The following is a 6,886-nucleotide window of genomic DNA, read 5'->3' as shown; positions in this document are numbered from 1 at the left end:
ATCCTTTATTGAATATTTTCTTTTGTAGTTCTTAACTAAATGGGCATTCTACCACACCACTATTGATGTCATCTATGAGGTCATGAGATTGGTGACCATCAACATTGTGGCCCACTGCCTGGGCAGTTCCCAGGATCTCTTTAATAGTTTCAGAGAGTTCTCTGACTACAGATCAGTGTCTCATCTGACGGGCAATGTTGATAATCACATCTAAAGTGACATTTTCTGCTCCTTTCTGTCTCTGGATGGTTCCCTGAAAGCTTTGATGATCAGAGCAGAGGCAGAAGTCACCACCTGGATCTGGGCCAGTCTCTTCTGAAAGGTCAGTTTCACCATAATCTTTAACCCTTTCTAGTCACCAATTGCCTTGGCAATGTCATCAACAACCTTTTTTGGAGACAAACCCAGGGGACCAATCTTGGAGGCCAGAGTGGATGTAACTCTGACTTCCTCACCAGTGCACTTCAGGTACATGACTTTGACCTCATTGGGGTCAAATTTGAGAGGCATAGCAGAGGTGGCTCCTGACAGGTGAACCCTGATGCTGAACAACCGAAAAAAGTTACACCCACACTTCCTCTAAACTGAAAGCCTTTGATGCTTCCTGAATTGTTAATTGCCTGTGCTGTTGTTGTTGTTAGGTGCCTTTGAGTCAGTTTTGACTTATAGCCACCCTATACACAACAGAAGGAAACACCGTCCTCACAATCATTGTTATGCTTGAGCCCATTGCTGGTGTCACTGTGCCCATCCATCTCAATATTGCAACCTAAGCCTTGAATTTTCACTTCAATTCTTTGAACTTGAGAAATGCTTTAGTATTTATATCCCTACATCTTTGCACATTTCCTTATAATAGTTTACTTTGTCTTCTCAAGTTGTCCTTCGAAATTTTCTGTTCAGCTATTTTGCTTCATCATTTCTTTCATTGACTTTAGCTACTCTGTTCAAAAAGCAAGTTTCAGAATCTGATATCACATTGTCCTTTTCTTTCGTTCCTGTCTTTTTAAATGACCTTTTGTTTTCTTTCTGTATGATGGATGTTTTTGATGTCATCCCACAATTCTTCTGACATCTGATCATTAGTGTCTAATATATCAAAGCTGTTCTTGAAGTGGTCTATAAATTCAGGTGGGATATACTCAAGGTTGTGTTTGAGATCTGGTTGGCTTGTTTAAATTCCCTCAGTTTCAACCTGACTTGTATATGAGCAATTGAAGGTCTGTTCCATAGTTAACCTTGTTTTGGCTGATAATATTGAGTTTCTCCATCATCTCTTTCCATAGGTATAGTCAATTTGATTTCTCTGTATTCCACCCAGCAATTCACTCATGTTCATTCCATTTATTCCATTCAACAATTCACTCATGTGAATTGTTGCCATTTATGTCGAAGAGATTGCTGAAAAAAGGTATTTGTAATTAAGTAGTTATTGGTATTGCAAAATTCTATCATGCAATCTCCTATGTCATTTCTATCACCTCAGCCATATTTTTCAATTACCACCCTCCTTTTTGCTTCTAACTTTCACATTTCACTCACCAGTTGTTATCAATGAATCTTGATCAATTTCAGACTGGAGAAGTTGGTAGAATTCTTCAATTTCTTCATTACTGGCTTTAGTGTTTGGGGCATAAATCTGACTAAAAGTTGTATTAATCAGTCTTCTTTGTAGTGGTAGAAATTGTTTCCTATCATAGACAGCACTGCATTTCAAGATAGATCTTAAAATGCTCTTTTTGACAATGCATGCAAAATCATTACTCCTAAATTTGTCATTTGGGAATAATAAACCATATGATTATCTGATTTTAAATGGTCAGTACTAGTCCATTTCATTTCACTAACGCCTACAATGTCAACCTTTATGTGTTATATTTCATTTTTTTTATCACTCCAAGTATTCCTAGATTCTTACTTCATACATTCCACATTCCATTTATCAACGGATGTTTGCAAGCTGTCTTCTCATGTGGAGTTGTGCCCTATCAGCAAATGAAAGTCCCAAAAGCTTTGGTCCATCCACATCATTAAGATTGACTCTAGAGAGCGGAAAAGGGGAGTGGAGGCGTCAGCCAGCGGGTTCCTGTTGGGCTGGGGTTGCTTTACTAGAGGTAGCTCCAAGAGGAGGCCTTCGCCACCACTCGGGATCCGGGTTGTCGAAGAACGTCAGCGTGGTTCCGGAAGGTGGACTTGGATGAGTACGACGAGAACAAGTTCGTGGACGAGGAGGACTGAGGCATGGCCAGGCAGGGCCCGACGAGGGGGAGGTGGATTCCTGCCTGCGACAAGCAAACATGGCAGCTGCTCTCCAAGCAGCTCTGAAACCCCCCCTCCCCTCCACCACCACCCTCCGTCACACACACACATCAACACCAAGAGTCAGGCAGTGAAGGATCAGACAGGCAGCATTGTCTTGAAGGTGCTCATCTCTTTTAAAGCTAATGATATTGAAAAGGCAGTTCAGTCTCTGGACAAGAATGGTGTGGACCTCCTTAGGAAGTATATTTCTAAAGGTTTTGAGAGCCCCTCTGACAATAGCAGTGCTGTGTTCCTGCAGTGGCGTGAAAAGGTACTTGCAGCTGTAGGAGTAGGGTCCATTGTTCGAGTCTCCACTGAAAGGAAAACCATGTAATCCAGTAGGAACTGGATACATGGGCCGGGTGTGGGAGTTGCTGGTACAAATACCAAAACAAGCAAATGACACCTCTGCCCTTTGGGTAGCATCTGTATCACTCAGCTTTGCCTTCTTTCTTCCTTTTCCATATTTTTAAATATGAAAATTACATATGCCCACTTCCTTTTTGTGAAAAATTGGGATAGCATACCGGAAATTTTGTTTCATGTTCTCAAAGCCGTTTCAGTGATGTGTGCATATACTATAAATCATGGTCAAGTTGAATTGTGCACTTTTTAACTTCTATTGGCTGGATTGTTTTGTTTTTAATCGAATACTGAGAGATTTGATCAGAATCTGAGGCCAGTATTCTAATTCATTGCTAAGCAGGCTGTGGTTTTTATAAAACTATATATGAAAGACTGGCAACTATTATTATTGCAAACTGGACCATTCTTCCCAATTTAAGCAAAATATGTGTCTGGGAACAAGTGGTGATTGAGCACCGTTACCAACTTACAGCTATGTTTCTGCTTACTTCCAGATGATCTGTGAGTTTAAGTGTGCTGCCTCCTCTCAGCACCCAGGAATCATGGCTTCTCAGTTTCTTAGTGGTTACCCAGGGACCAGAGCAAGGGGCTTGCTCTATACAAATGAATCTATACAAATGAATCTATAAAACAGCTTATTTGGTATGAGCATAAAGCTTTTGTTCCGTAACATGGCCTTATTTGAGTGAACCATGATCAAATTTGAAAGAATGCAAAACTATGACATACTTCATACTCTGGGCAGCCTCTGAATGAAATGCTATTTTCCTTAGAAATATAGTAGCTGCCTTACACATTATACAATGTAGAACTAGTATTTACTATGCCCTACAATGTTTTCAGTGTTCTTCAGGGTAATTGGGATCTCAAATGGTTTGGTTCAAATCCAAACAGATTTACATTACAGGTTTGAGCTCAGTGTTTTTAAAAGAGAGAGAAGAAAATGCCACACAGCAAAAAGTGTTTACTTTGTTGGACAAACCGAATCAGTTCTCAAAAATATGACTGGTGCTTATTTCAAAACCAGTCTTCAGTAGCTCCAAAACAAGTCATCTAAATGCACATGACCAGAAGGGGCACCAGCCTGTGTTGTTTAGTATTCACATGGGCACCAGTTTCATGATACCTGTGATTTGTATGAAAACCGGTGCAGAGATTCTGTAAACTCTTGGCTATTTTTGATACTGCTCTTTTTGTTGTCATTTTGTTTTGTAAAAATGATAAAAGTTAAGGAAAAAAACAAAAGGTTGATTCTACTTTGAAGAGACAGTTCTTCCTCAGTTGCGGTTTGAGTGCCTTCCAACTTGAGAGGCTCCTCTTCTGGCACTACATCTGACGATGTTTCACAGCTACTCATGAGGGGCGAATGCCTCACAAGTGGATTGCCTGTTCCTTCTTCCTAGTCTTTTCTTGGTCTGGAAGCTGAAAACGTGTCCATCTTAGGTGCTCCTGCTGGTATTTGAAACACCGGAGACAAAGCTTCCAGCATCAGAGCAACAAACTGGCGGATGTGTGGAGCACACAAAGAACACAGCCAAGAAACTCTTATGGATCAGTTCACTCTATAACACTTGGGGTGGCCATGAGTCCGAATTTTTCAGCACCAATAGGTTTGGTTTGATGTTTTCTTGTTACTATTTATACAAAGCAGCAAATCACTACACAATAGACTAGCTCCTTCTAGAATGGAGCTTGTGCTTCTCTGTCTGGCTTACATGGTACTATGACCATTATTATACTTTGGAGCAATGAGAGATTGCGGAATTAGACACTGAGGAGAATCAAGCAGTTGCCCAGGGTGAAGTTACTGCAAGGATATTATGCACAGGAAATCTGTCATGCACACAAGAACAGCAAAGGATGTCCAGAGAGAGTTTTTAGCCACAGCTACAACAGCCACAAGTCCCTATCTCATATCTCATGGTCTCACTGTTTTAAGACCAGTGCCTTTGCTCTATCATAAGGGGCATAGTAGCTCATGGCTCTGCAACTCCAGAACCCACACAGTTAGGCACTGGGTATGGTCTTCATCAATGCCTACTGATATAAAGAACTTATTCAAGATAACCATGGTGGAGGGGGTGGAGAGAGTCTTGATTTTACCCCGTGCCCTGATTTGGACATTTAAGTCTTGCAATTTGTTCTTTTCTCTGTGTATACTCTCTAGTACCATCAGATGCAGTCTGCCCACATTACATCTCTGAAATATCTATTGTTGCTATAGTAACTAAATATTACAGTCCTTTGATCTCCCAATGTCTTGGCCTCCACCAGCCTTTTCTCCCATGTTACCACCAGCAATAATATAAGTAATTGGTGCCAACGCATGCCACAGATTACCAGTGTCTCATTTCTCCCTCAAGGAGGTTATCAGAGCACTCATCAGGTATGTGAGGAACCCAATTCCAATTTCAGAATCTTATTTTCAATAGTTTGGGGGCAGTCACTTTATCAGTCAGGGACCTGGCTAAGAGTTTAAGGAAGGAATTATTTACAAATGCATGGGTAGAGACAAAGAACATCAACAAAGGAAGATCTGAGGGGAAGCTGTAACCACTCATTCATAAGCCTAGAAGAGATGAGGGAAGAGAATCTTTAACAGAAACGGCAAGAGCTGAGGAGACCTGACATATTAAACAGTGACTTCCAGAAGACAAGCATGTTGTTGTGTTGTTAAGTGCTGTGGTTTAAGTGCTGCTATGATCCAGACTCATAGCAATACTGTATAGGGTTTCCAAGGAGCATCTGGTGAGCTTGAACCACTGACCTTGCAGTTCAAATGACTTTGCAGTCTGACACATTAGCTCACAGTGCCACACCAAGACTGCTAAATACAGACCTGGTAGGGAGGGGTGCAGGGAAATTAATACTCCAGTCTCCCTCTACTTCACCCTCTCCTCTCCTCCCAGAACCTCCCATTGGTCAGATCCATCATTAAGTCAGGAACAGGGGATCAGTTGGATCTGCTCATATAAGTTAGCCTCCTAGACTAAGAACAGATAGAAAAAGGTAGGAGATAGATTTGGATGGCACACAGAAGATTTCTAGTGTCATGATTCACACTTAGATCTGTTTTTTACCAGAATGGTCACCATGAAAAACATGAACTCACCATCTCTTCATTCTGATTGGGGTTCTAACTACTTCTCAATTCCTGTCCTCTCTGTGGATTCTGAATCTCTCCAATATGTAGCTGTAATGCTATGCACTTTGGGTGATTGAATGTTTGGCCAAGACCCTTAGCTCTGTTTTTGTAGCTCGTTTTTTATTGTTCTTTTAATATTTTCCTTTATTTTTTGATTTAGTTATCCTTTTTTCTTTTCATTCCCAATTCACTCCTAAGCAGCAAATCTCATGTGTCTCTATTTTTTGAATTTACATATATCCTCTTGAATATGTCTTTTTATTTTGTAAACACCAATACTCTATCTTGTAGGAATTGTGTTGAACTACAGAGCTCATCTGTCTTTTTAATCTTTTTAAAATAAAATCTTATTGTATTTTTAAAAGTTAAGTTTCTTTAACATTTTTAAATACAAATTGATATGTGATACTCCCGTTGACCTGGAGATGAGAAAAGGAAGAGGAAGGACTGGTCGGTCCAAAGTGTGGTAAGACCTGGGGACACCTAAGCCCATGGACAAAGACATAACCACAGAGAGGGCTAGAGCAGAGAGTGAAGCATCCAGCTGATAGGAAGTGAAGGATTATGCACAAGAACACCCAAACTTGCCAATAGTACCCATATGACCTAGCCTCGATGACTTGATAACCAGAACTTGACTAGAGGAAGATAAAAAAAATTTTTTTGATAAGGGAAACGAGGGTAAATTGCTACAATTTGTTGAACTCAACCAACTACTCACAGAGGTAGTAGCTCAAAATACCAACAGATAGTGAAGGAGTCTGCACATCAAGTATCAATGCTATCCCCTCTGTACGCAGAGGTAATTTAGACATTGGCTACCTAAAATGAGGGAGTGATAAAGGCATGAAGTGACTGGCTTACAAGGTTTCAAGAGGGAGTTTAGTTTAAGAGTGTGTGAGGGAAGATAGAGTCCCCACTGAATAGTTTTCATCTTGTCTAGATGGGTCTGGTAAAAAGAGATGGGGATAAGATTTTTATGTTTCAATAGTGAATAATTGTTATCATGACTAATTGTGATTGTCACAATTATAAATGTAGAAGTTTTGTAACAAGAATGGGGGAGTAGTTAAT

At 40.4% G+C, this 6,886-nt stretch overlaps 1 pseudogene; it reads left to right on the top strand.

Moving 5' to 3' along the window:
* Positions 1 to 82: 82 nt before the first annotated feature.
* LOC102839104 lies at positions 83 to 2,635 on the top strand (annotated as a pseudogene).
* The last annotated feature ends 4,251 nt before the right edge of the window (positions 2,636 to 6,886 follow it).

This window comes from Chrysochloris asiatica, unplaced genomic scaffold (assembly GCF_000296735.1).
Source record: "Chrysochloris asiatica unplaced genomic scaffold, ChrAsi1.0 scaffold00076, whole genome shotgun sequence".
Taxonomy (NCBI): domain Eukaryota; kingdom Metazoa; phylum Chordata; class Mammalia; order Afrosoricida; family Chrysochloridae; genus Chrysochloris; species Chrysochloris asiatica.
Note: the sequence above shows the minus strand (reverse complement) of the source record. Positions and strands in the feature narration are given on the sequence as shown.